At 44.6% G+C, this 13,327-nt stretch overlaps 1 non-coding gene across 1 annotated transcript; it reads left to right on the forward strand.

Annotated features, from left to right (window-relative positions):
- The first annotated feature begins 1,740 nt into the window (after window positions 1–1,740).
- LOC139276620 (U6 spliceosomal RNA) lies at window positions 1,741–1,845 on the forward strand. Its single transcript, XR_011595958.1, has one exon. It is a non-coding gene; the product is annotated as a U6 spliceosomal RNA (small nuclear RNA).
- Window positions 1,846–13,327: the final 11,482 nt, after the last annotated feature.

Here is a 13,327-nt window from a genome sequence, read left to right on the forward strand (position 1 = left end):
TTTTAACCAATAAGGGAATTAAGGGTTCGGGGAGCGGGCGGGTAAGTGGAGCTGAGTCCACGGCCAGATCAGCCATGATCTTTTTGAATGGCGGAGCAGGCTCGAGGGGCTAGATGGCCTACTCCTGTTTCTAATTCTTATGTTCTTATGTTCTTATGTAAACAGCTGTAGTACAATTACAGACTCTGGTCATTCCAAAGGCAGCTTGATTCCATTGATTTCCTGTAAGACCAAAGCATTTTCTCACTCAGACCCGAAACGTTAACTCTGTTTTTCTCTCCACAGATGCTGCCTGACCCGCTGAGATTTCCAACATTCTCTGTTTTTATCTCTTTCTCACTCTGTCATTCTTTCTGTCTTTCTGTTTGTGCCCGGCTCTTTTACTCTCTCTCTTTTTGTATGCCTCTCACCTTTCTAATTATAGGCCCCAATTTTAAAGGGAAGGAGGATACAGAGCATCGAACCTGAAGCAGCCTGGCACCCACGGTGAGTCCGGGGACATCATTTACAGCCCGGCCTCATTACCATAACTTTCATAGGCGTCCCACCCAACCCTGGCCAGATGCAGCACAGGCAGGAGGCCGTCGCCAGCGACCTTTATTCCGACAGGTCTGACCTGTCACTGGGGAAGCCGTCAGATTTCCTGCTCAGGTCTGCAACAAAAATTTCAGATTGGGACCTGATGATGTCATCAAGCCCAAATCCGCTGGATTTAAAGTCGAACCCCGCTGCCCCCCTCCTGCTCAAATGAGCAGCTTAATATTCAGACCAGTTGGGAAGGCAGCAAGGTCGGAGGGGGTACGTGGTTCCCCTCAATTTAATTGCCCCTCCTCCACCCCCCGCACTGTTTCCACCAATTGTGGGGAGTTAAAATAGTGTCTGCAGCTTTCCATTTGTGTCTGACTCTTTGCCTCCCCCTCTTTGTATAATTTCCTTCACCATTCTAACTCTGTTTACTTCTGCATGTCTCCTATTGTCTTGGTGTGGTTCGCACACATGTTCCTTGACTAATGTACTCAAGTTCTCTGTCTTACCTTTGTAAAGGGCACGGGTACACAGCCAGCTGCCAGCTAAGATTTACAGGGAAACAACAAAAATGCTGAAAACACTCCATCAACTGAGGCACAGCACCCGTGGAGGGAAGTGACAAGATAACGCCACCCATGGTTCTGATGAAGGGAAATGCCTGAAACATTCATTTGCCACTTTTCTCCACCAATGCTGCCCCTGACTCGCTTCGTGTTTCACCTATTTTCTGCTATTTCTAGCATCTGCAGTAGCTCAGTATATTCAGGATAGATGTGGCACCTGAAATTGGATCGAGTCTGAATGTCCAGGAGCTTCTGTGTAATACGCGAGAGAGAAACTAATATGCACGGTGCTGAGGCTGGAAAAGAGGTGGTATTGGCACATGGGAAAAAATCTGACACCGTAGCAGGATGCTGGGTGGGTATGGGCAGCTTGGAGTGGCAACCTGGAAATAATTAGGGCAGTCTGGAGTCTGGCAGCACTTGGGAGTGGAGCCTGAGGTCTGACTTCACATCGGGGAGCACTGGATTTGGCCATGTTTACAGATGCTGGGCTGTGCTGATGCCTGCACTGAGCTGGGATCTAGCAGCACTTGGGTGTTAAACTCTGGTCGCATTTGAAGGATGGCCTTGGACCTGTAAAAAGGAACATAGGAACATTAGGAACAGGATTAGGCTATTCAGCCCCTCGATTCTGCTCTCAGACGTGACAGCTCGCTTCGGCAGCACATATACTAAAATTGGAACGATACAGAGAAGATTAGCATGGCCCCTGCGCAAGGATGACCCGCACATTCATGAAGCGTTCCGTGTTTTTATATTTGAAGGGGCTGCTCCTCAAATTCTCGTTGCACTTCAGTCCCACGCTCCTGATCTTTGGGCACCCTGTGCGGAGGGGAGCGGGCAGGTCAGAAGGCCTCCTCGTAGGACTGCTCCTGGGCATGGCCAAGATGGCCATCAGCCGGTCCAGGCAACAGGCAGTCGAGGGGGTCATTCAGCCCGACTGCCTGCCTCTCTTCCGCGGATACATCCGAGCCAGAGTGTCCCTAGAGATGGAGCACGCGGTGTCCACTGGTACGCTCGCGGCCTTCCGCGAAAAGTGGGCGCCAGAGGGACTGGAGTGCATCATCACCCCCGGTGACCAAATTAGAATTTGAACCATTATTGTTAAAAGTACATTTGTTTAATTTGTCGGTTTTAGTGCCCCTTTAATAAGGGGGCATTTGATCTTTAGTTTTAATAAATAGTTGACAGCTCCAATTGTCCCAGCAACTACAACCTTTTGGGGGAGAGAGTCCCAGATTTCTACTACCCGTAGTGTGAAAAAGTGCTTCTTGATTTCGCTCCTGAATGGCCTCGGTTTGATTTTAAGATGACCACTTCTTTTTCTTGATTTCCCTACCAAAGGAAATAGTTTCTCTGTATGTACCCTATCAAATCCTCCTCACATTTTAAACACCTCGATCATATCACTCATCAATCTTCGATACTTAAAGCAATACAAGACAAGTTTATGCAACTTGTCCTGATACTGTAACCCTCTCAACCCCAGTATCATTCTGGTTAACCTGCATTACACCCAGCCCAAGGCCAAGATATCCTTCCTGAAGTGCGGTGTCCAAAACTGAATGTAGTACTCTAGATAGTGTCTGACCAAAGCTTGGTACAACTGAAGCATAACTTCCTCCTGTTTATATCCCAGCTCCCTTGAAATAATGGCTAACATGATCAGATCAGCCATGATCTTATTGAATGGTGGAGCAGGCTCGAGGGGCCGTATGGCCTACTCCTATTTCTTATGTTCTTATGTTCTTATTTCATTATCCTATTTGATTGCTTTTTGTGCCTGTCTACTAGCTTCTGATGATTTGTGTACTTGGACTTCCAAATCTCTTTGCTCCTCTAGAGTCCCTAGTATCCCACCATACTCCGATTTATCTTTCTTGGGTCCAAAGTGGATGACCTCACACTTGCCCATATTGAACTCCATTTGCCATAGTTTTGCCCGCTCACTTCATCTGTCTATGTCAAAGAAAGGGAGCCTGAGCCCTGTCTGCGCTCAAGACAAAGGCAATTGGGGCCTGGGAGGTCCTGGAAATCAAAACAATATCGCGATTTAAGGCCCAGAAATGGAGCAGAAGATACAGGAGAGGCATCTGAGAAAGTGAGGCTTGTTTGAGTAAAAGTTGTTGGAGTGATTAGAAGCGAAAAGAGTTAATTATTTGTGGTTTTGTTTTCAGAATTGTTGATTATTTTTTGTCTCTATTATGCCTCCATGGGATTGCTTCCATGACCTTGCCACTCCCTGCCTCTAACCTTTCCCAGCCCTGCAACCTTCTAAGATTGCTATGCTCCTTCAATTCTACACTCTTGTGCAATCCCAATTTTCAGCGCTCCACCATTGGCGGGCATGTCTTCAGCTACCAGGGCCCTAAGCTCTGGAATTCTCCCTAAACTTCTCCACCTCTCTAGGGAGGTCTTACCACAGTTGTACAGGGCCTTGGTGAGGCCACACCTTGAATATTATGTACAGTTTTGGTCTCCTAATCTGAGGAAGGACATTCTTGCTATTGAGGGAGTGCAGCGAAGGTTCACCAGACTGATTCCCGGGATGACAGAACAGACATATGAAGAAAGACTGGATCAACTAGGCTTATATTCAATGGAATTTAGAAGAATGAGAAGGGGATCTCATCGAAACATATAAAATTCTGACGGGATTGGACAGGTTAGATGCAGGAAGAATGTTCCCGATGTTGAGGAAGTCCAGAACCAGGAGTCACAGTCTAAGGATAAGGGGTAAGCCATTTAGGACCGAGATGAGGAGAAACTTTTTCACTCAGAGAGTTGTGAGCATGTGGAATTCTCTACCACAGAAAGTTGTTGAGGCCAGTTCATTAAATATATTCAAAAGGGAGTTAGATGTGGCCCTTACGGCTAAAGAGATCAAAGGGTATGGAGAGAAAGCAGGAATGGGGTACTGAAGTTGCATAATCAGCCACGATCATATTGAATGGTGGTGCAGGCTCGAAGGACCGAATGGCCTACTCCTGCACCTATTTTCTATGGTTCTATGTTTCCTCCTTTAATACGCACCTTAAAACCTACCTCTTTGGCCAAGCCTGCCATAATGTCTCCTTATGGGCCTCAGTGTCAAATTTTATTTATTAACGCTCCGGTGAAGAGCCTTGGGACATTTTATTATGTTAAAGGTGCTTTATAAATGCAAGTTGTTGTTGTGTGGGATAGCAGCATCGCTGCTCTAAGTTTTCACATATTGGATTGTTTCCTTTTGAGGTGGTTGTTTTATAAGAAATTGAATTTTCTTTACACGGCGATGATCACATATGTTAAAGATTGTGAAAACGGAATCATTTACAGATAGTGATTTCTGATGGCACATTTGATCCAGTTCACATACTTTGAATCCTAGATGCACTTTCCCAGGCCCCACACACAAGGGAGTCAACATAAGAACATAAGAACATAAGAGTTAGGAACAGGAGTAGGCCATCGAGCCTGCTCCGCCATTCAACAAGATCATGGCTGATCTGGCCGTGGACTCAGCTCCACTTACCCGCCCGCTCCCCGTAACCCTTAATTCCCTTATTGGTTAAAAATCTATCTATCTGTGATTTGAATACATTCAATGAGCTAGCCTCAACTGCTTCCTTGGGCAGAGAATTCCACAGATTCACAACCCTCTGGGAGAAGAAATTCCTTCTCAACTCGGTTTTAAATTGGCTCCCCCGTATTTTGAGGCTGTACCTCCGAGTTTTAGTCTCTCCGACCAGTGGAAACAACCTCTCTGCCTCTATCTTGTCTATCCATTTCATTATTTTAAATGTTTCTATAAGATCACCCCTCATCCTTCTGAACTCCAATGAGTAAAGATCCAGTCTACTCAATCTATCATCATAAGGTAACTCCCTCATCTCCAGAATCAGCCTAGTGAATCGTCTCTGTACCCCCTCCAAAGCTAGTATATCCTTCCTTAAGTAAGGTGACCAAAACTGCATGCAGTACTCCAGGTGCAGCCTCACCAATACCCTATACAGTTGCAGCAGAACCTCCCTGCTTTTGTACTCCATCCCTCTCGCAATGAAGGCCAACATTCCATTCGCCTTCCTGATTACCTGTTGCACCTGTAAACTAACTTTTTGTGATTCATGCACAAGGATCCCCAGGTCCCTCTGCACCGCAGCATGTTGTAATTTCTCCCCATTCAAATAATATTCCCTTTTAGTATTTTTTTTCCCAAGGTAGATGACCTCACACTTTCCGACATTGTATTCCATCTGCCAAACCTTAGCCCATTCGCTTAACCTATCTAAATCTCTTTGCAGCCTCTCTGTGTCCTCTACACAACCCGCTTTCCCACTAATCTTTGTGTCATCTGCAAATTTTGTTACACTACACTCTGTCCCCTCTTTCAGGTCATCTATGTATATTGTAAACAGTTGTGGTCCCAGCACCGATCCCTGTGGCACACCACTAACCACCAATTTCCAACCCAAAAAAGACCCATTTATCCCAACTCTCTGCTTTCTGTTAGCCAGCCAATTCTCTATCCATGCTAATACATTTCCTCTGACTCCGCGAACCTTTATCTTCTGCAGTAACCTTTTGTGTGGCACCTTATCGAATGGCTTTTGGAAATCTAAATACACCACATCCATCGGTACACCTCTATCCACCATGCTCGCCACATCCTCAAAGAATTCCAGTAAATTAGCTAAACATGATTTCCCCTTCTTGAATCCATGTTGCGTCTGCTTGATTGCACTATTCCTATCTCGATGTCTCTCTATTTCTTCCTTAATGATAGTTTCAAGCATTTTCCCCACTACAGATGTTAAACTAACCAGCCTATAGTTACCTGCCTTTTGTCTGCCCCCTTTTTTAAACAGAGGAGTTACATTAGCTGCTTTCCAATCCGCTGGTACCTCCCCAGAGTCCAGAGAATTTTGGTAGATTATAACGAATGCATCTGCTATAACTTCCGCCATCTCTTTTAATACCCTGGGATGCATTTCATCAGGACCAGGGGACTTGTCTACCTTGAGTCCCATTAGCCTGTCCAGCACTACCTCCCTAGTGATAGTGATTGTCCCTTCCCACATTCCTGTGACCAGCAATTTTTGGCATGGTTTTTGTGTCTTCCACTGTGAAGACCGAAGCAAAATAATTATTTACGGTCTCAACCATTTCCACATTTCCCATTATTAAATCCCCTTCTCATCTTCTAAGGGACTAACATTTACTTTAGTCACTCTTTTCCGTTTTATATATCTGTAAAAGCTTTTACTATCTGTTTTTATGTTTTGCGCAAGTTTACCATTTATCTTTCCTTTCTTTATTGCTTTCTTAGTCATTCTTTGCTATTTAAAATTTTCCCAATCTTCTAGTTTCCCACTAACCTTGGCCACCTTATACGCATTGGTTTTTAATTTGATACTCTCCTTTATTTCCTTGGTTATCCACGGCTGGTTATCCCTTCTCTTACCGCCCTTCTTTTTCACTGGAATATATTTTTGTTGCGCACTATGAAAGAGCTCCTTAAAAGTCCTCCACTGTTCCTCAATTGTGCCACCGTTTAGTCTGTGTTTCCAGTCTACTTTAGCCAACTCTGCCCTCATCCCACTGTAGTCCCCTTTGTTTAAGCATAGTACGCTCGTTTGAGACACTACTTCCTCACCCTCAATCTGTATTACAAATTCAACCATACTGTGATCACTCATTCCGAGAGGATCTTTTACTAGGAGATCGTTTATTATTCCTGTCTCATTACACAGGACCGGATCTAAAATAGCTTGCTCCCTTGTCGGTTCTGTAACATACTGTTCTAAGAAACAATCCCGTATACATTCTATGAATTCCTCCTCCAGGCTACCCCGTGCAATTTGATTTGACCAATCGATATGTAGGTTAAAATCCCAAATCATTACTGCCTTTCCTTTTTCACATGCCTCCATTATTCCCTTGATTGTTGCGCGACCCACCTTGAAGTTATTATTTGGGGACCTATAAACTACGCCCACCAGTGACTTTTTCCCCTTACTATCTCTAATCTCCACCCACAATGATTCAACATTTTGTTCATTAGAGCCAATATCGTCTCTCACAACTGCCCTGATATCATCCTTTATTAACAGAGCTACCCCACCTCCTTTCCCTTCTTGTCTATCTTTCCAAATCGTCAGATACCCCTGTATGTTTAATTCCCAGTCTTGGCCACCCTGCAACCATGTTTCTGTAATGGCCACCAAATCATACCCATTTGTAATGATTTGTGCCTTCAACTCATTTACTTTATTTCGAATGCTGCGTGCGTTTAGGTAGAGTGTTTTAATACTAGTTTTTAAACCATGATTCTTAGTTTTCACCCCTCCTGCAGCCCCTATATATTCAGTGGCCCTTTTTGTTTTTTGCCTTGGGTTTCTCTGCCCTCCACTTTTACTCATCTCCTTTCTGTCTTTTGCTTTTGTCTCCTTTTTGTTTCCCTCTGTCTCCCTGCATTTGTTCCCATCCCCCTGCCATATTAGTTTAACTCCTCCCCAACAGCACGAGCAAACACTCCCCCTCGGACATTGGTTCCAGTCCTGCCTAGGTGCAGACCATCCGGTCCCACCTCCCCCAGAACCGGTTCCAATGCCCGAGGAATTTGAATCCCTCCCTGCTGCACCACTGCTCAAGCCACGTATTCATCTGAGCTATCCTGCGATTCCTGCTCTGACTAGCACGTGGCACTGGTAGCAATCCCGAGATTACTCCTTTTGAGGTCCTATGTTTCAATTTAGCTCCTAGCTCCTTAAATTCGTCTCGTTGGACCTCATCCCTTTTTTTACCTATATCGTTGGTACCAATGTGCACTACGGCAGCTGGCTGTTCACCCTCCCTTTTCAGAATGTCCTGCACCCACTCCGAGACATCCTTGACCCTTGCACCAGGGAGGCAACATACCATCCTGGAGTCTCGGTTGTGGCCGCAGAAACGCCTATCTATTCCCCTTACAATCGAATCCCCTATCACTATTGCTCTCCCACTCTTTTTCTTGCCCTCCTGTGCAGCAGAGCCAGCCACGGTGCCATGAACTTGGCTGCTGCTGCCCTCCCCTGATGAGTCATCCCCTCAACAGTACTCAAAACGGTGTATCTGTTTTGCAGGGGGGTGACCGCAGGGGACCCCTGCACTACCTTCCTTGCACTGCTCTTCCTGCTGGTCTTCCATTCCCTAGCTGGCTGTGGACCCTTCACCTGCGGCAAGACCAACTCACTACACGTGCTACTCACATCATTCTCAGCAGCGTGGATGCTCCAGAGTGAATCCACCCTCAGTTCCAATTCCGCAACGCGGTCCGTCAGGAGCTGGAGGCGGATACACTTCCCGCACACGTACTCATCAGGGACACCGGAAGTGTCCCTGAGTTCCCACATGGTACAAGAGGAGCATATCACGTGACCGAGCTCTCCTGCTATGACTTAACCCTTAGATACACTTAAATTGGCAACAACAATGCTAAAGTATACTCACTGTTCTCGAAGAGAAAAAAGAAAAACCAATCACCAGCCAATCACTTACCCCCTTGGCTGTGACGTCACCTTTCTATTTCTTTCTGCTTCTTTTTTGCCTTCTCCCTGTAGCTGCACAAGCCATGCCTCACCAACGGACCTCCTCGATGCTGCTCCCGACTCAGCGACGCACCGCCCGACCTCGCAGCCTTTTATAGGCCTCATTAACGAACCTCCTCGACGTTGCTCCCGAGTCAAGGTTTATGGGGAGCGGACGGGGAAGTGGAGTTGAGGCCAAGATCAGATCAGCCATGATCTTATTGAATGGCGGGGCAGGCTCAAGGGGCTAAATGGCCTACTCCTGCTCTTATTTCTTATGTTCTTATGTTATGTTCATGCGCTGCATACATCTGGATTACTGGTTACTCATTGCAAACAGGAAATACTGTCTTAGAATATTTTGTAAATGAGTTTAACACAGCGCTGAACTTTTACTACACGTGAACTAAGAACACTAATGGAGTGAATCCCATTGAAACAGTTTATTCAGCACTTGTATCTGTTTTAAAACTCAAGTCCCACCAGTACTCAGACTGATATTTAAACAGATAGGCTTAAATCACTGTGATATTAGAGGTATAACATTGTAAAATGCTGCAGTTCATCAAGTGGGTAAAAGTTAAATGTTTGCTCATGCTCATTTCAGAACATCGGAGACAAAGCATTCCTGAGGCCAAAGAGCGGCAAGCTGCATAAGGACCCCTGTTTGGCTTCCGCAGCTTGCCTGCCAAATTTGAATGAGATGAGGTCTCAAAATCACAGCGGCCTCTTCACCACTAGTCGGTTGGCCACCCAAAAGTCAAAATCATCCCTCGAGTGTGAACCCTGCACCTATCCAAATCTGCACCTGGAGCATGTTACCGGGAAGTAGGGCATACCGTGTAGGAACAATGCATAGTAGTGTGGAGAGTTAAGGGTGATAGCATCCTGCGTTGTGGAAAAGAGGGTCATGCAATGTGGTAACGTGGGGATGTTCGTGCAAGAGTGTGGGAGAACTGGGAGGAGGTTGCAAGATGTGGCAATTTGGGAGTGCTGGGCAGGGATGCTACAGACTGGTAGGAGTGGAAGGGTGTTGCTAAAAAAGCACTGATAATGCCCTCCCCCACTCCAGCAGTGGCCAATCTCTCATCCATCATGACTGGACCCTGAACCAACCCCCAGGATTACAATTCAGTTGCAGCTGAGGGCAGAGAGTCAGCGACAGAGAAGAGCAGTCGCTTGCGTAGGATTTCTCAAAAGGGTTTCTCCAGCAGGAACTGGGAGTCTGGGTTAAGGGTTCACAGGGGCATCTCAATCACAGAGGAGATAAGATAAGGCATGTCAGAAGGAATTAATTAAGTGTTAGTTGACAGAAAGTCCACACGTATGCATTATTTTTAATATGTAATAGTTTTAATATTATTGATATAGATAAAATACAGGAACATGGCTGCACACAGAATTCCTCATGTTCAGTTCAAACCTTTACCCCCTCCCTGAATAGTCCTGTGTCACAGGCTACTTCAACGCTCGTAACAGTTCTTTGACAAAGAAAGAGATTTTCTTGTAAAAGTTAAAATGATAGAAAGTTATTGAAAAGTTTAAATTCTAACCTTTTTAAAAATTGCAATAGTCCATAAACTGAATACACACTGCAAATACAAATTCAAAAAAAGAACTTATGTTTATATAGCGCCTTTCATAACAGCAGGATGTCCCAAAGTGCTTCAAATTCAACTAATTAATTGTCACTATTGTGAAGTAGGCAAACAAAGCTGCAAATCTGTGCTCAACAAGATCTGACAAACAGCCAATTGATAAATGATAAATTCATCCATTTTGGTGATTTTGGTTGAAGGGAAATATTGGCCAGGAAACCTGGAGAATTTCCTTCCCTTCAAAATTCCGTCATGGGATTTTTACACCCAAAAGATGGCACTTATGATAATGCACATCAGTTCCACACTGAAGTATTTGCCTGGACTATGTGGATGTCCTGGAATGGGTCTTGAACCTATAAACTTCTGATTGAGAGACAAGAGTGCTACCAACTGAGCTAAAGCAACAATTACTAAAACAAAACAACTTGTATTTATATAGAGCCTATAATGTAGTGAAACGTCCCAAGGTGCTTCACAGAAATATTATGCGATAAAAATTTGACACCGAGCCACATATGTAGAAATTAGTGCAGGTCAAAGAGGTATGTTTTAAGGAGCGTCTTGAAGGAGGAAAGAGAGGTAGGGAGGCAAAGAGATTTAGGGAGGGAGTTCCAGAGCTTAGGGCCTTAGCAACAGAAGCCACGGCCACCAGTGGTTGAGCAATTATAATCAGGGATGCTCAAGAGGGCAGAATTAGAGGAGCACAGACATCTCGGAGGGGTGGGGGGGCTAGGGTTGTAGGGCCGGAGGAGATTACAGAGATAGGGAGGAGCAAGGCTATGGATTGTAAAAGTGAGATTGTAAATTCAGATATTGTATTCATCTGCTGTGAATATGGCACCAATGAATTCTCCCTTGTCTCTCTTTACAGGATCAAGCACTGCATCATTTGTACAGTTAGGTCTAATTTAATAAGGAAATAATTACACAGGCAGCACCATATACAGGATTATTGATCCGTCCAATCCTCCATAAATAATCATTCTCCTTCTACAATGTGCATGATTATTATGGAGAAATTTCAGTCCACATTGAATCTCACTTGTGAACAAGGACATTAGATCTGAAGTGATAATTCTCTGCATTAAATCTGGATGGTTAACTTGTGTGCGCTTCAGTGAAGGCTTATTGAGCAAAGCAAAGATCCTTTGGCAGAGCCACCTAACTCACAGTATGTAACAGTGTTAAAGCTTGGACTAACATTGTTAAAAGGGTGAATGATTACTGTGAAATCTGCAGACGTGCTGTCTACTGTCAAAAGGCAGTCAATGACCGGAAACATCTACAAGGTATAAATTGGATCAGAACAGAAATACCAAGTGCTAACTTTTCTTCCACTGATGGCAACATTTCCCGAAAATTATTTTTTTGTATTGTGCAGATTTTGAGTTCTATCTCTCCTGAGGATACTGAGAGAACCATTCCTCTTCAAATATTGCCTGGAGTCTTTGACATCCACCTGAACCACCGGAGTGGGTAGTTTGGGCCTTACTCATCTCATCTGAAGGACAGCACCTCTGATAATGCAGCATTCCCCAAATGTTGACATAAGGATTGGCCTAATTTGCGTGCTCTGGTAATGGACTTGAATCCACAACCCTGTGGCTTCACGCATTCCGACCACCAGTATTTCACACTGACAGTCAACTCTTTGGGGCCCAGGCTGGGAGTTAGGGTTTGCTAGAATAGCACAATTCAGACAAGGGCCACCTCTCTTTAGTCTCGCTCCTTCCTGAGTCCGGCAGCTAACAGACTGAACCGGATGCGTGTCCTCTTAATGGCAGTCCTAATGTTAATGGCAGTGATTCTGACCTCAGTACTTCATAGGAGAAAATTATTGTTTGAAGGGGGAGGGAAGGGGCAAGGGAGTAGAGATGGAAAGGGGCAGTATCTTGGTGACAACACCGTGGGCAGTGAGAAGAAGGGCAGTGCCAACCTGAACTATGAGGGGTGGAGGATGGGCACCAGCCTAAATTGGGTTGAAGGCAGAAGAGACTTTCAGGTTAAATACTATAAAATAAATATAACTTGGGGACCAGAGTACCACTTTAGTTCATAATTACTACCCACTCTCCTAAAATAAATGGTTAATCAATTCAAGGAATTGAACATGTTCTGGGATCTGTTGTTCGTTCCTGATTATGCTTAATGATATTCAGTGTTACAAAAATGTTCAAGAAATCATTTTGCAGAAGCAATTTATCAAAAATTTGAGTGTATGCACACTGCCCAGGGTATTCAATACTCGAGAGAGAGAGAGAGAGAGAGGCATGCATTGTCATTTCAGCTTGGAAAGTGAGCCATTAGGCGACTCCCAGTGGTACTGACTGCCACAGCTACAGAATAAACAGATTGGTAATCAACTGGAATTATTATGTATTTCTTTTAGGTTTAAAAACAAGAGAAACATTGCTAACACCAATGTGATCTGTGGTATTTAATTTAATTGAAATGCAGTATGAAGAAGGCTGCCAGCCACTTTACTATACTTTTATACAAGGAAAGTGACACATTCAGCAGAATGATTTTCTCACTATAACGGTGAATACTCTGGCTGGTGAATGTATTTTCACTGGCAGGGGTTGGAAAGTAGCAAGTTCCAAAACTCACTGCCTGTTTAGCTCAAGTTCCCATTCAGTGCGGGTCCTATGTGCTCTTTGCGAAAGTCCTAACAGCCGGTTCCTAGATTGCTTTTCTCATTCCTCAGTCGGGTCAATTACAGAACCCAGACAGTGCTGCAAAATGGGACAGCCAGTAAATTCTGGAGTTTACACAGCGCACAAGCAGCTCTGTCAGCTCACACGTCTTAACATGGGTGTTGAAGACAAGACATGTTCTTGCTTGTGGAGAAGGGATTTCTTAAAGCAGCACTGCTCCTAGATTTTTGTTACAATTGCTTTTCAAGATAGAATGCTGAGCTATGTTAACAATTTAATATTAGAGGGGCGATTTTCATCCTCTCTTCACACCTGCAAACAAGTCAGGTGAAGTGCATCTGAAGTTCACTCTGCCTGACAGAACCTGAACCTGTCCTTGTTTTCAGATTCAGGTTATTTTCATGGCCTTAATGCTCCCCCAGTGCAAGAAT

Source organism: Pristiophorus japonicus, chromosome 11, assembly GCF_044704955.1.
Source record: "Pristiophorus japonicus isolate sPriJap1 chromosome 11, sPriJap1.hap1, whole genome shotgun sequence".
NCBI lineage: Eukaryota > Metazoa > Chordata > Chondrichthyes > Pristiophoridae > Pristiophorus > Pristiophorus japonicus.